Genomic DNA, 17,580 nt, shown 5'->3' on the forward strand with positions numbered 1-17,580 from the left:
CTTTCCCTCTTGACTTCCATGATTTCTTTCAAATCCCAAATGAAATCCTATCTTCTCTAGTCAGACTTTTTAATGCCCACTCAATCCAAATGTCTTTCCAAAAATGTCTTTTGTTTATTTTCTGTCAATCCTGTACATAACTTTTCTGTGTACACATCTTTGCTTGTTGGATTTCTTGTTATATTGTGAGTTCCTTGAGGACTGGGATTATTTTTTATATGTTTTTGTAACTCAGAACTTAGTTTGGTGCTTGAACCATTTAATAAATAATTACTGATTTACTGAACATTTTATAATAAGTTCAGTAATGTAATATATAATATGAGAAAAACTTTTTAGCATAAATGTTAAATCTAAGTTTATCAAAGAAGGTCCTCATGTATAGAAGAAAGGGAAGGGAAAAGACAATGAAGCATAAGGCAGCCTCAACATAAAAGATTATGCTTTTCACAAATTACCATTGCTAATAACATATTCTGAATTCTGTATTTTCTAAAATCATTATTTAAGTCAATGAGTAGTTTTGGGAAAACATCAAGTTAAAAAAGAAAACCTGAAATCTTTTGTGCTTTCCAAATGAATATGTAACTGTAAGAATTTTTTAACTACTCACCCAACTAATAAGACATAGTCTTGTCTATTCAGTCAAGATTTTACTGTCAGAAAACTCCTTCGACTCTCTACTGAAAAATCTTTTAAAAATAATTGGAAATTGAGTGAATGTCCATCAATTGGGAAATGGCTGAACAAATTGTGAATATATGTATGTTATGGAACACTATTGTTCTATTAGAAATCAGGAGGGATGGGAATTCAGAGAAGCCTGGAAGGATTTGCATGGATTGATGCTGAACAAGATGAGCAGAACCAGAACATTGTACACCATAATATTAACATGGGGGGGATGATCAACCTTAATGGACTTGCTCATTTCATCAGTATGACAATCAGGGACAATTTCAGGGTATCTGCAATGGAGAACACCATCTATATCTAAAGAAAAAATTGTGGAGTTTAAACAAAGACCTTCAATTTTTTTCCAATGTATCCTATGGGGGTAGCTAGGTGGCACAGTGGATAGAGCACCAGCCCTGGAGTCAGGAGTCCCTGAGTTCAAATCCAGACTCAGACACCTAATAATTACCTAGCTGTGTGGCCTTGGGCAAGCCACTTAACTCCATTGTCTTGCCAAAAAAAAATCTAAAACCCAAAAAACAAACCCAAAATGTATCTTATGTAATTTTGCTATTTTTTCCCTTAAGGATATGATTTCTCTCTTCAGTACATTCAATTTTGATCAATGTATAGCATGGAAACAATGTCAAGACTAGGAGACTGCCTTCTGTGGGGGGGGTAGAGGGAGGGAAGTGAGATTGGGGGAAAATTATAAAATTCAAAAAACAATAAAAAAATTAAAAAAATATTCTTTTTGAGGCTTTTCAAAATGTAATTATATAATAATGATTATCAACTGGAATGGTCGTGTCCTAGAAGTAAACAGTGTGATGGCAGATATGAACAAAATATAGTTTAAAAAATAACATACTTGATCAATGCATAGCATGGAAACAATGTAAAGATTAACAGATTGCCTTCTGTGGGGCAAAGTGGGGGGAGGGGAGGAGATTGTGAAATTCAAAGCCTTACCAAAAAATGATAGGTAGAAACTACTATTGTAAATAATTGGAAAACAAATAAAATATTTATCTAATAATCTAAAAATAACATACTTCAATAGAAAATTTCTGAGGAGTCTGGTGGTCTGGATCTGGAATTTCATCAAAGTAGGAGGTCCTTCCCTTCCCTGAGTCCTGACTGGTAATCCACCTGTAAATCATACAGACCTCAAGAGCTTGCTGAAGCATTGAATTGTCCATGGTTACATAGCTAATGTGACAGAATGAGAATATGGGCTTGAGCCCAAATCTTCCTCTCTATAAGCATAAAAATTCTGTTCCAAGAAAGCTGCTTCTTCTAGTGTCCAGAATGGATACTTCATGAATGCTTTCAGACTTATCTCATTTGATCCTCACAATAAGCCTGTGGCAAATTCTACAGATATTATGCTGCCTATGGTACAGATGAGGAAACTGAGGTTAGAGATTTGCCCACGGCCACATGTTTATTAAGTATCAAAGGCAGCAGGTGAATCCTGGTTTCTGGCTTCAAATCCAACACATTTTTCACATATACCACACTGCCTCTTGCTAAAAGAACAGCTCCATGTAAATATAATTTTATTACCTGGCAGAAATGAGAGGAGAGTAAGGATAGATCAGAATGGAGAAAACAATAAAGTACTTCTGAAACCTATATTTGATTGGGAAAGATAACCACCAGGGTTCATACTAAGCTCAGAAAGCCATGACTACAGAAGTGTTATCTCTCTCATTTTTGATTTCTGAAGGAAAACCAATAGAAAGGCAATTCAAGGTTTCCCTTATGATTAGGTAGAAGCACTCAAATGTGAGATACTATGAGATGGTAACTGATTAATCAATAATTATGACTATAGGCTGATGACAATTATAATAGCTAACTAAAATTGATTTTATATTAATGTATCAATCAAGAAATTGGAAAAAGCAAGTTGTAATCTGATTTGCAGTTATTTAAATGAATAAGAATAAATGCTATAAAGCATATACCCATCCAGTGTTTTCAGTTTTCAGTCTGTATGGAAGTTTTTGTGGAAGGTATGGATTGGCTGATAATTTGTGAATGACACATAGACCTCCTGAAGAGACTTGGATTAGTTGCCAAGTACATTCCTCTGGGGTGGGGTGGGGGGGCAGGAACCAGAGCATCTCCAAGAGTTGGGCTGATAAACAAAGCAGGTACCCAGAGGTAAACCTTAGCCAACTGGATGTAAGTTCAACAGCATCACACTGATGAGAAGATTCTGGAAACTACAATACAGGAAGACCTCTCACCCCCACAGCCTATACCTTTGACTGTAGAAGGAAAATGAGCCTTCCCAAAGGTACCCCCTTGAAAAAAAAACAACAACACTGTTATTTCTCTGTGTTCCAGGGAAGGTCTTGCCCCTTCTGCATGAGCACACCAGATAATGATAAACAGAACCTGTATGGGGATGCATAAATGAATACATGACTGTGTGGTTGTTAGGGCAGATGAAGCATTCTGCAAATACATCTTTGAAAATCACAATTCTATACTCACTGTTGAATTGTTCTAATCCTTCCTCCTCAGATCTCACATGGCTTATCTGTACTCCTTTATTCATCTGCTCACTTCATAAGTAGGGAGTTTATAGTGGTAGGAAATTCATTGTAGATGAAATAAAAAAAAAACTTCCTGAAAAAAAGATTTTTTTAGGCCAAGGTGTCCAAGGAACACACTATAACTGCTCTCTAGGAAGAGCTTTTAAAATCATTTCAAGAAAATGGGATTGGTGATTAAAAAAAAAGATAGTCCAACCAAAATTTGTGAATTAGAATAGAATAAGCAGATTAAGTATTAGTGAGAAAAAGTTCAGATGCATTAGAGATTTATTTCTTTAATTTCTATTCTTTATGTGTAATCTGTAAAGAAGATGATGATGATGTTTAGAGCTGCAGTTTCATTGATTCAGTGTTTAGTACTGTGTCTGATACTTCAGTAGGTACTTAAAATGCTTATTTAATTGAATTTAATAAAGGAGGAGATCAGAGGGGGGGAAAAAAACTCCCTCTACTTAGTCAAAGTGATAAAAGAGTTATACATCAAGGACTTCAAGCTAAAACAGTCCTATAGAGGTCAATGATTCTAAGACCCTCATTGCACAGATTCTAGAGTTAATTTCTTGGAGTGACTTAACCTCCCTAAATCACACTGTTTATGAAAGAGGAGTCAAACCCAGATCTGGCTTTCTTTATGTCTGACCCTTTCTCCAGGATACTACACCAGTTCTCTCCTTCCTCGCTGTGCCCAATTCCTTTGTAACTTACAGTTTTTTGAAGTGGCTCTCAAAAGTATGGCCCAGGAGGTTTCTGAGAATCTTTTGGGAATCTATTATGTTAAAACTATATTCATAATAATGCTAATGCCTCTTAATTTCTAAGACAGTAAATTTCAATAGATATAATCCACATAAAGAAAAGGTATTTTAGGATCTTCAATAATTTTTAAGGGTACAAAGTGTTTCTGAGACCAAAGTTTGAGAACCATGGGTCTAGAGCATTGAAAAATTAAGTGATTTGCCCAGGGTTAGCCAGCTAATATGGATCAGCCAGTCTGTGAATCCAGATCATTCTTGCTTCAAGGTCAGTCCTCTATATATTATACAATATTGACTCTTCATAATTGAATTTTCATTTGCATATATGTTCCCCATTTTATCATTCCTCTTCTATCTTCCTCACTTCCCACTTTCAGTAGTCTATCTATATTATAGTGAATGAGTAAAAAGGAAATAAAGTTCATGTCCATTTACAGAGTCCAGAGATGAGATAGAGAAAACTATTACTTCTCTCAGAGATAATATACATATGTTTATACAAACACACACTCACATATATATGTATATATACCTATCCATCTATATAAAATATAATATATCAGAAATATACAAATGGCTGGAAGATGGGGGTCAATGTGGAAAATTGTAGTATAATATTGTAATTTTCTTTGCAAAGAGGCAATGATAATTTCCTGATGGTAAAAATATAAGATGAGACTAAACTTTGTTTGATATATATGCATATATAATATAAATAAAATAAGTTTATAGTTATGAAATATATAATAAATGAAGGAACATGGATTCAAAGAGTAGAGAAAATAATCTTGCTTTTATTGCCTTTCTTTTTTCTCTGGATCAAATTCATTTGCCTATTAATACAGAGAAGATCTTGGGAATTTCTATACCTAAAGTCAGGTAATTGTCTAAGATAAAAGAGGGCTGTTGTTTTGTTTTTCTCAGCCCTATATGTAGTAAGAAAAAGAAAAGACTATACCAGCATGAGGAGCACTCTAAATATTTTTTTTCCTATTAGCAATATGTAAATATGATCTGGCAATGCTTTCAAAAGCTGTGAACCTGTCTAATTAAGCTAACCATACCAGAGTGATGAATCAAGCAGAATGCAGAAAAACAAATGAGAGAGAGAAAAGGAGTCAGAAGAAATTATAAGATGATGGGATGCCCAAATATAGTGAAATCAAGATGTAAGCTCTGAGCCAATTAGACCTTGCTCATATCAAAGTAAAACATTGATGGCTGAGCTGTCCCACCCCATGTGTACTCTGACAACATTTTTTTTCATTATATGTGTGCTTCTCATACCTGATCCCTATGCATGCACACTCTTCCCTTCAGCAGATACTTTTAGGAGAAAATATCCCATATAAAATGGGAGAATTACTCAATTGCTACTTATCTAACAACTATTTCAATACATGTTTTTGTTTGGATCTAATTGTGCCATATTGAATTAGAAAATATATACTTCAATGAGAGATAATGAGCTATGGAACTGAGTGGATGCAGATCTCAAGAATTCTGCTATTCTAACTTTCTCCCTTGAGATAATGTAACCCAGAAGCTATTCTTTTTAGCAACATAGAGAAGACCTGACTTCCCCATGATTTAAACAGCTCCTAATGAGCATATGTCCTACCTACACTTTGAAGCTAAAGTAGGTGACATTGCATAATTCAAAATAACTCTGAAGAATGCACATATGACCTATTGATATGTGTCAGCTATATCAACATTAGTTATTTCACCAGAATAATGTATGACCATCAAGTGAATCAGTTAATAGTGAACAATTCTATAATGACACATGATAATGATGTTTTATTTCTTCCTTTCAAAACAAATTAAAGACCAACAGTCAACAGAATACACAGTTTTGTTAATTTCATGTCTCACCATTTAAATCCCTAGAGGCAAGACTATTCCTAGGGAATAATGGAAAATTAAGGAAGTTTGTCTTTGATATTCTTTTGATTTTTTTCCCCAACCAGATACTTTTCTCTTCCTGCTTCTTTGCTACCACCTTATTCAGAATTTCAATACTCTCAATAAAAGTAACTGATTTTTTAAAATAGGGCTTTCAAGTTTGCAAAGCATTTTATATCAATTTCAATTGAGCTTCATTATGGTTTGTGGTTCAGTATATTTACAAGCATTTTGTAGATGGAAGAAAGAGGTCTCAAAGAAGTCATGTAACCTGTCCATAGTCTAAACATCATCCTTTTAGAAAAGGGTTTTGAACATGAATCTTCCTGATTCTGAGTCTAGTGATCAGTTTACATTCTGACTCTCAAGCAAAATCACTAAGAGACAGGACCCAAACAATAACCATTGTTTGCTTCCTAGCCTTATATCAAGTTCTCTATAATATCACATAGAGATTGATCATTATTTTTCCTCATAACCGGACCTGTGATATAACAAACTCCTGGGTTAGAAGCTCTTTTCTCCAATTCAGATCAGCTACTACTAAAGTAACTTATTTTACTGATGCCCCTAAAATACTGGGGTATGAATTGTTGAATTGCCTAGGGTCACACAGTGACCATATCAATAGTAGAGTAGGATGTAAACTAAATTTTGGTGAGTCTAAAGTAACTTCACCCACCATGCAATATAATTTCTCTGGTGCTCTACAAATATTTCGAATATTGTCGGTAATAATTCTGAAATGCCTATTTTTGACCATTAAAATAAGAAATTATGTCTGGGTACATTTTAGAAGAATCATCCAAAGATAAAAACAACTAAGACATTTACTCTTTTTGAGGAAAAAGAGGCAAATTATCAGAAATAACAAGCAAGAGGGGAAACAATAAGAAATTGAATTAATGTTAATTGATAAAGGACCAAGGCCCAAGACCTTGAGCCTAGAAAAATCCAAAAAATGGAGCCTTCATATTTGTTGCCCTTCTAAAAGCATATTCTACTTTCCTCCTTAAAAACAAAAAAAAAACCTTCATCTACTAGAAGTTTATAGGATCTTATACTCATTCTTCTCCTTGGTGTATTAAAATATTTTTGTTTGCTCATAATTGTTACAGTCATAACAGAAAATGAAATTTAAATAGAAAATATATGATCAGTTTAACATAAAAAGGGAAATCAAAAAAGGAAAAGGGAGGAAAATATGCTTAATGAATATTAATTGATTGGTGAGTATGTAGAAAGAAGAGCAGAGAATCAAGGATTAAGTAACCTTAGAAGAAAACCACATTTGACTACAATCTTGCAGACAGTCACAGAAGTTAAAGTTGACAATTGTTTCAAGAAGGCAGAATGGGTCAGTCAAATACTGCAAAAACATCAATGACTGTGTGACCTTAGTCTTATAGAACTTAGGTGATTACAGTAAGCAAAGTGTGGGAGGAAAAGATGAAATGAAACATCCAAATATAAACCCATATCTAAACATCTATAGTTATTTGAGTTGTCAGACTATAAAAGGTGTGATTCATACGGTTTGAGATTGGAATTTCTCAATACAAGATCTTTGTAAGGAAGTATGACATAAATATCTAAGAACACTTGAAAGAGGATCAATATTTCAGTGATCTACAGTGATGAGGGCCAGTGAGCATAAGTTAAAAATTATTCATTTTGGAATATGACTGAACCTGGGACTCTCCCAAATTGTCCTGCCAATCTGGAAGGGAGTCTGTACCACATTTAAGAAGGGGAGCTAAGAGACTGCAAATAGTTTCTTCCTGGAAAAAAAAAGATGACTACATCCAAGTCTGACATGTGTGATCTATACCCACATCCATCCTTACTCTTAACTCCAAATCACCTCCTTTTTGTTGTCATTAGTGAGTATTAGGGTGCCGAGTAACTATACAGAGATGAAAGAGAGAAGTATACATCAAAAGGATAATAGATTTAGAGCTGAAAATGGATGATAAAAGGCTTCTAGTTCAACCCTTTCATTTTTATAGTTAGGGAAACTGAGGCAAAGAGGGCTAAATAAATTTCTAGAAGTCACAAACCCAGATCCACTCTTCCTTGTTTGCCTTCTCTTTAGAAAAGCCATAAAATGAGAACAAGATATCTGTAGAGGAAAATATATTAGAACTTAAAACAAAGAATGATCTATTGAAACTACATTTTGAGCATGATAAATGTTTTAATAAAAGATGGGGGCAGGAACCAGTGTTTGTAAGTACTTCTCTTCCCCTACTTTTGCCATAAAATAATTCTTAACATTCAACAATAGGTCAAAACCTCCATTTTATGCACAATTATAATAGAAAAGGTTATATTCTTTTTTTATTAAAGAACAAATTTCTTAGTAAATGGAACACTAGAGAAGTGATAGATATAGCATATTTATTTTAAAAAAGTAGAATTCTAGTATATTATAAGAATATCTTAATCAGATCTGTCTTCAAAGTAGCATTGTTCTTAAAGTACCTAAACAATTAGAGAGAGGAATTAAGCAAGATATCTGAGTTAGCTCTTGACTAAATTAAAGCAACTTTTTAGGATCTCTGCTAATAAGACCCTTGTGTCTGACCTCAGTGACTAATTTTGCCACTGAGGACAAGATATCTAAGGCCAAATTTCTCTTGAAAAGAACAAGATCCCCCACTTCCTTTGTGGTATAACTGATCCATTTGAGTTCCTGTGAAATAAGGTACAGTGCCTTGTAAATAGTAAATAGTGAATAAATGAATGCTAGAAATTTTCCAGAGAAACCCTAAGATTTGACTCTCCCACTGATCTAAGAAACCAATGACTTTAAGGGGAATAAGGAATAACAATAATAGAAAATTGTTCACAGTATAATGTCTCACAATGTACTATGTACTGTCTTTATAGCAACCTAACTAATGTAGGAATTGTAAATATTTACTATGCCAACATACTAAGACATTGAGTCAGAAATCATTTACATTTTCTTAGTCTTAGAGTCACTGAAGCCTGAGGTCACAGAATAAAGAGGGACAATCACCTTGTGAATTTATCTGGGATAACTCCTTGTGGGAAAAAAACTGGATTGGAGCCTCCTATCAGATGTGGAGAATGTTCAGACATTCATGAACCATATGGGGAAGATAAGTCTTTTTCATGAGAGCCAGAACTGGAGTGCATTCAGACTTCACCAGTCAGACAGGTGACTCTCTTGACTTTGGTTTTTTCTAGCCTAGATGATATTGAAGTCTCTTGGTTAGGTGGGAGCTCATCAATCTTTTCTCCTCCAAGAGAAGTCATGAGAGCAGAGAGTTTTGCTTTGTTGTTGTTTCTGTCTCTGTTATTTCTGTTGAATGTGGTTACAGAGTGGTGAGAGTCTAAAACTGAGGAGAATCCCTAGAAGTCTATAATCAGCAGCATGAACAGTGAACCATGAAGTCCCAATCAACCTGTTCATCTAATTTAGTAGCAGGAAATTGAGAATGATCCCAACACTAACCATGTCATGTTTGGAAGTCAATTGTGCTATGTAGAAAATAATTAAAGCTCAAGACCATTCTCTCCAAAGACCAAAGTGGTGTAAAGGGGAGGAGAGAAAATATACCGGACTTTCAGAAAATGTGGGTTCAAGTCTTTTCTGATGATTATTTGCATTACTTATGCATTACATATGCATTACTTAATGTCTTTAAACTTGTTAATTTGTGAAATAAGGATAATACTACCTGTTTTTCTTATTGATATAGAAAAGGTGAAAATTTTCTCTTTTTTTGCTTTCCTCTTGAGGGTTGGTGATGTTATATGGTGGTATTTTAATGCACAATTTTAATAGTACTAGAAAAAATAATAATTCTCTTAGCCAAGAAAACTCCAAAATGATGGCCTAGTCAGAGGCGACTCAAATGACTGAACCACAACAAACCTTCCTTTTGAATGTTAGCCAAAGCTCATCAGAATTCCTGCTGGAAATGTTCCTTCCAGACTAGCTAGAGAACATCTTCAGTGATAAGCGGAGCTAGAGACATCATGGCACATCCTGAGAACCTCATGACTGGAAGATGCATAAAAAGACAGAATATAGGGAGGAAGCCTAACTCTTCCACCAGCAAACTTATTGTTGCTTGTTCCACCATAGCTTATCTCAAGGACAGATGAAAGTGCCCACACTTAGAGAGTTCCTGTGAGATCATGCTGATCCCTTCTCTGCTTTCCTCACTGATAACTTTGACAGAAGACACAACTATCTGTGCATTTCCCTCAGTGAGAAATGCAACCTTTGTTGTCACTACTATATGCCTGAGCAGGGTGTTCCACTGACTCCTAAGGTTGACCTGTTGACCACAAAGGAGATTCTGAACCTTCCTGGCTCTTTGTGAAAGAAGGAGTGAACAAGATCTGGCTCAAAGGTAGGGAGCCTCTCATCAGACCTGATGTGCTATACATTGTGGCTCAACTTCAACAGCTAGATAGCCTGAAGACTATTGCCATCACTACCAATGGTATCAACCTTGCCCAGATGCTACCTTGGTTCAGGGAGCTGGGCTCACTGCCATCAACATCAGCCTAGACACCCTAGTGCCTACAAAGTTTGAGTTCATTGCTCCTAGGAAAAGCTTCCACAAAGTTATGGAAGGTATCCATAAGGCCATCAAATTGGCCTTTGACCCTGTCAAGGTGAATTGCATGGTGATGCTTGGCCTAAATGAAGATGAACTCCTAGATTTCATAGGCCTCAGTGAGGGGCTTTCTCCTGGATGTGTGCTTCATAGCCCTTTGATGGTAACAAATGGAATTTTAAGAAGATGGTCAGTTGTAAGGAAATAATGGACATGATCCAACAGCACTGACCAGAGTTGGAGAAGCTACCAGAGGAAGCTTCAAGTACAGCTAAGGCCTTCAGGCTCCCTGGTTTCTGAAGTCAGATTAGCTTCATTACATTCATGTCTCAGCATTTCTGTGGGAGGTGCAACCATCTCCATATCACAACTGAGGGAAGCCTCAAGGTTTTCCTCTTTGGAAATTCAGAAGTGTCTCTATGAGATCACCTTCAGACTGGGGCCTCTGAGGAGTTGCTGCTGAGTATCATTGGGGCTGCTGTAGGGAGAAAGAAGCAGCAATATGCAGGCATGCCCATCATTGCCCAGATGAAGAACCTACCCATGATCCTCATCAGATCCTTCTTAAAGCTCCAAGATGTTCCTATGACCTCTCCCAGTCTTCCCCCCTTGGACCCCCTTCACATCCAGAGGTTCAGAGTCAGTTCTCCGGCCACACAGGGGCTGTATGGATAAGATGGGGATTGCCATAGGTCCTTCCTACAACCCAATGGAAGCTAGAGGCAGGCTCTTCCTGGAGATTCTAAGCTTCTCACACCCAAGATCCTGATTGCAACCCTAAGTGCCTTAACACGGAGACATCAGGTGCCCCAGCTGCGCCCAGATTGTCTCACATCTCAGACCAGCTGACCCACCTGGACTCAGAGGGGCAGGCTGCCATGCTCTATGTGGGCGGAATGCCAACCACAAAACGGGTGGCCGTGGTTTCACTCACAGTCTTCCTGGGACTTGAGGCCTTCAAACTTGTATGCCAGAACCAGCTATGGAACGGAGATGACTTGGCTGTGGCCCAGCTGGCTGGAATCCAGGCATCCAAACTGACCAGCCTGCTTATCCCTCTGTGCCGTCATGTTACTCTGAGTCTCATCCAGGTCCAGTTGGAGTTGGATGCTGCCCACCATGTTGTAGTGATCCAGGCATCATACTGGGCTTGGGGCCCAACTGGTGTGGAAATGGAAGCCCTGACTCCTGCCATAATAGCTGCCCTCACCCTCTATGATATTTTCAAAGCAGTCAGCAGGGACATTGTCCTGGGAGAGATCAAACTGTTTGACAAAATAGGGGGCCAGTGAGGGGACTTTAATCGAAGCTCATCAACCTAAGCCCCAACTCTGACAGTCTGAGGTCCCTTCCCTCCCTGAGAATCTGCATCAGATTTTCTATCAACATCTGGAATGACAAATGGATGAGGATGAATGGGTTTGAGACATCTTTGTCTGGGTCAGTGTGCCCTTTTGTCATCACCATTATCCAAGACCAAAGTATGTCAGAGCTGGAGGCACCTTAAAAAATTTAAATAATAATAATAATAATAATAATAATAATAATAATAATTGTGCAGAAAGGTATCCTTCCAAAAATAAATAAATGAAAACTCTAATGAATAAGATTCATTTTCCCTAAAAGTTAAATAAATCACCAGAAGACAGACATGATTCCATCTACCAAACCCTATTTCTATATAATAATAATAATAATAATAGTAAATAGCATTTATATAATGCTTTAAGGTTTGTAAAGTACTTTGTAATATATTATCTTATTTGATACAACTATCCTATAAAGAAATTACTATTTTTTTGTTGATATTATCATTATAATTTCACAGGTAAGAAACTGAGGGTGAGTTAGTTAAGTGACTTGCTCAGGGTCATAAGGTTGAGTAAGATCTGAGGTGGGATTTAAAATCCGGCCTTGGGGTGGCTAGGTGGAATAGTGGATAAAGCACCAGTCTTGGAGTCAGGAGTACCTGGGTTCAAATCCTGTCTCAGACACTTAATAATTACATAGCTGTGTGGCCTTGGGCAAGCCACTTAACCCCATTTGCCTTGCAAAAACCTAAAAATAAAACAAAACAAAAAAAAAACATAAACTCAGGCCTTCCTAATTGCAGGTCTGCTGTATATCCACTGTACCACTTAGAAATTTAGGCACCTTTATTTTTATAAAAAAGATTTGGAGTTTCAAAGACCTTGCATATGCCCTACTTTCCAACTTGCTTTTCATTATTTAATATGTTCCTTGGAAGAGTGAAAATCATTTTTAATTGAGGGGGAGGAAAATTAGAGGCATAAATAGTCATATATAAGTGTCAAAAGTTTTCATACTTGTGACTCATCATTGGGACAAATTAATCTCAGGATATGGTTTATACAATTCATCTTCATATGATCCCTTAACCTAATTCAGATTTCTTTGTAGTAGCAAGAACAGAGTAACAAACAACAGTAAACAAAAGAAAATTAAAAACCACAGAGATCTTGCAATGAAATCATGTGTTATTAATCATATTTTGGTAAAAGCAAGGTCCAATTCAGATAATCATACCTAGAATTTAGGAAGTGTTTGCACAATTTTATTTTAGTTTTCTTTTAAATAGTGAAACACCATGTAAAAGTGAATAAAGAGGTAGCTTCAGAAACAAAGGAAACTGGGTTCAAGTTTTATATATCTATGGGGGGAGAGAGAGAGAGAAGCAGACAGAGAGAGACACATACATAGTAGTTATTTGATCTGAGGCAGGTCATTGAAATTCTAGTTACTTATAGGCAACTCTTTAAGACTACAAAGAAAGGCAAAATCTACATTGGTAAAGGGAATGTCCTCACCTACAATCACCCATATGCATATAATAAAATCAAAAATCTGTGCAAAACATTTACACATCCAATTTGAGTTTCCAGATAACTGTGAATTAGGCATTAGAATATATCATGGACTCTATTTCTACAGATGACGGACTAAAAATTAGAGAAATTAAATGGTTTTCCCATAATCACACAATCAGAGAGTGTCAGAGGAAGGCTATAAATTCATGTTTTTCTTAATCCAAATCTATAAACTCTATCATAGTCTGAATTCCATCAGAAAGGGAAGTACTTTCAATTCAAAATGATCTCACTTTGTGAGTGACGGCCTAAAGACATTTTTATATGAAGATACCATGTAATTAAATTTATTCTTTGTTCTCTTGAATGAATGTATGGATCCCTTTTAGATGGAAGGGAAGCAAGAGAGAGAGAGAGAGAGAGAGAGAGAGAGAGAGAGAGAGAGAGAGAGAGAGAGAGAGAGAGAGAGAGAGAGAGAGAGAGAGAGAGAGAGATCTTCAAAATATCTTCAAAATCACAGGGCCTTAGCTATAGAACATTTATATCTAAATTCATAGGACAAAAAAAATCAAGGTTAGGTATAATTTTTATGAATTATCAATGGATAAATTTATCCTTAAAGTTTTCACTCAGCATGTTTTCTCTTCAGTAACAGCAAAGACTCTCTTAGTAGGAAGATAAAGATTTCTGTGGCCATATAACTGAGGACCATATTAGCACCACTCCTGCTGCAAATTCTTTGCCAGTACTTTACCACTTTCCTATCCTTTCAGTGACACCAAAGGACAATTTTAATTATTTCTGTGGGTTCCTTACTCCCTATTGCCTTTGGTGGCTTCTACAGAGACTGACTGGTAAATCCTCTCTCCAGAATGGAAAAACCAAACCCCAAACAAAAACAGCAGAAGCTGATTCATCACAGGCCTAGAAGAAAAGTAGGGGGATCAAATAAATCAATTTTTGAAGGGGGGAAGTATATATTCTTTTTTTCTTTTTAGGTTTTTGCAAGGCAAATGGGGTTAGGTGGCTTGCCCAAGGCCACACAGCTAGGTAATTATTAAATGTCTGAGACTGGATTTGAGCCCAGGTACAGCTGATTCCAGGGCCGGTGCTTTATCCACTGTGCCACCTAGCCACCTAGCCACCCCGAAAGTATACATATTCTTAAAAGAATGCAAATGGAAACAAAGATGGGCTAAATCATCCTTTCCTACTTCAAATCCTTCCCCTACTCCCCACCTCAAACTCAGAGTAATGACCTTAGCTGAGTTTATCCTACATGGAAGTGAGTTGAGGCAGTTTTGAAGTTCAATCCAGTCTATAAGAAAATGGATAGAAATCAAAAAACGAATGAAGTGGAGAATGCAAAAAAAAATAGGTTGAAATGCTGAGAGTTTAAAGAAGAAAATGTCAAAGTACAAGCCGAATGTTATCAGATAAGTCAATAGAGAGAATCCAAAAAGTGAAGAAAACTCAAGGGGAATATGATCTATAGCTTCTTATCAAGTTTTTGCAGGGCTGTCATTTAATTAGATTTGGTTTGTTTGTCCCTAGAGAGTAGAATCAGCAGTAATGGGAGGAAGTTCGAAAGAGGTTAATTTAACCTTGATTTCAGGAAAACCCTTTTCATAATTCAAGATATCTGAAAATGGAGTGGGATGCTTCAAGAGATAATAAATTCATTTTCATTGGAAGACTTCAAGCAGAGGCTTGTTTTTATATGACTTGGACTAGAATTCTATAAAATTGGGGGAAAACTTTCCTTATTCATTTCTGAAGTCCCTCTCCTGTTCTCTTTTCTTTGAAACATGAATGATAACTGCTCAGTGTCATCATTTACGATCAGTAATCTCTGCTTTATTACAACTCCAGAAATATCATGCCTTCCTCAGGATAAATTCATCAACTGAAACCTTATCAACATAAAAACTGACTGATACCAACAACTCACCATCCCTAGTTGCTTCACTCCTCTGATTGTGGTGTGTATGGAGCAATGCACTCCTCCAAAAGCCTCTCTTAATAGAGATCCCTGAACTTTTCAGGTAACCCTTCAAATTCTATAAGTGACTTTACTCTCTTTCAACTCCATAAATAACATACTCTACAACCATCATTCCCCCATACACCTGGATACCCATAGACCTTCTTGAATCACCCTCTTGCTATTGTGTTTCCTTAGGAATATTTCATAGTTTAGTGGATAGAGTGCCAGGCTTCTGGTCAAGGAGACTCATTTTCCTGAGTTCAAATCTGACCTCAGACAATTACTAGTTGTATGTCCAAAGGCAAGCTACTTAACTTATTGACATCAGTTTCTAATGACCTAATGAAATGGAGAAGGAAATGGAAAACTACTCTGTATCTCTACCAAGAAAACTTCAAATGGGATCACAAAGAGTTAGAGATGACAGAAAATGACTGAAAACATTTCCCCATTATATAGTAAAAACCTTAAGGGTAGAGGCTATCATTCTTTTTCTTATTAGCTTCCCTAGACCTTTGCACAGTATATAACACATAGAAAGCAATTAAATTAAATAAGTGCTTAGTGATTATTGCCTATTCTTTTTGAACATTAGTGTAAAGCTCACCTGAAGTTGGTGACAATTAATGACAGGCAGATAGGTATACTTTTATTTTCTCTCCATTTATTTGGACATCATCTCTCTAATTAGATACTATTCTGCTATTCTTTTCAGTACAAAATCACTCTCCATGATAAACTAAAATGCAATAAAAATAAAAGAATTTTAGATTATTATAGCTCATTCATATCAGTTATAAGCAACATTTCTCCTTTAATTCTCTTTCCTTTGTTTTTTTTAAAGAATATACTTTTGCCCTTATTTTTTCTTACCAATTTCAATTCATCCTAAACTATAGTTGAACTTAAAGAACCAAGTCAGACTTTTGTATTCATTTTTTAATGTATCCCCTTTTCCTCAATACCATTGCCATCATGGCAGTTCAGTCTCTCATTATATTTCACTTAGACTATTTCATTGGTCTTTCAATAAATTTCTCTAGTTCTAGTCTACTGTAAAATTAGTTTTCTCAGTGCACAGGTTTAATCAGAATTGTCTGAATATCTAACATACCAATTACAATACAACTTAAAAAAAACCCTTAGCTTAGCCTTCTTAGATTTCCAAAACTGAAGTTCACTTATTTTTTCTAGTTTGATCTCACATATTCCCCTACTTCAAATTAATAATTTTCTAACTATATCAGAATATTTGAGTCACTTAAACACTGTCCCATGTTTTGTAATATTTACATATCATTCCATACTTATAATATAAAAATCTTATATATTTCTAGAGTTGAAATTCTTTCCATTGTATTAGAACTTTTTCCAGTTTGCCTTGACAATTTTCTTACTTGTATAAATGGGATTAAATTTTATATTTTATTACATTGTTATTTGTATAGAGATGACTTATTGCTATGTTCATCTTTTTATTGTGCTAAGCATCCTTAATACAAGTGATGCTCAATAAATATTCAGGTAACTAAATTTATTTAAGATGTAAGAGAGTTTAGCATGCTATAAAAATAAATTCTGTATAGCCATATGAAGTTGAAATTTTGAGTAAAATAAAGCTGACCAGAGTCTAAATCTGAAACTTGATACTGAACGTGTCTTCAGAAATTCACTGGAATCATTGGATCATAACTTTAAAGCTGAATGATCATGAAGAATTATCCAAACTCCTTATTTTATAGAAAAAGAAACTAAGAGAGGGAACTATTATTTTGTTCAATATTATCCATGTGATCAGACATCATATGAGGATCTAAATCCACATTATGTGGATCTATATCCAGTGCTATTTTTGGCATTTTAATTTCTACCCCCTATGTATAATCTAAGAGTAGAGATACTTCTATTAAAATCATTGTAGATTGATTATATCTGTCAAACCTAATATTCTTTTCTGGGGTCATCATTGCCAGGATACTAGAATGGAAGCAAACTGTTTTCTAAGAGTGACAAAATTTGGTATTATTGTACTAGTCTCAATGGTTATGATAGATGGCATGCTGTTTCTGTGTTTTGTATTATTTTAGCATATACAGAAGGCATTTCAGCACCCAGATTCACAGTTTGAATGTTTTCAATTCCAGGTGCCAATATATATACATACATATATATATATATATATATATATATACACATATGTGTATGTATGTATGTATGTATGTATATACTCATATTCCCTCTGTCTCTGTCTCTTTT

The 17,580-nt window shown here is 35.6% G+C and overlaps 1 protein-coding gene and 1 pseudogene across 1 annotated transcript in view; one reads left to right on the forward strand and one right to left on the reverse strand.

Moving 5' to 3' along the window:
• Positions 1–17,580, reverse strand: part of CNTNAP2 (contactin associated protein 2) — a 2,968,630-nt gene that overhangs the window by 1,586,812 nt on the left and 1,364,238 nt on the right. The gene's annotated exons all lie outside the window — the stretch shown is intronic.
• Positions 10,069–11,831, forward strand: LOC141492796 (molybdenum cofactor biosynthesis protein 1 pseudogene; annotated as a pseudogene).

Source organism: Macrotis lagotis, chromosome 7, assembly GCF_037893015.1.
Source record: "Macrotis lagotis isolate mMagLag1 chromosome 7, bilby.v1.9.chrom.fasta, whole genome shotgun sequence".
Lineage (NCBI taxonomy): Eukaryota > Metazoa > Chordata > Mammalia > Peramelemorphia > Peramelidae > Macrotis > Macrotis lagotis.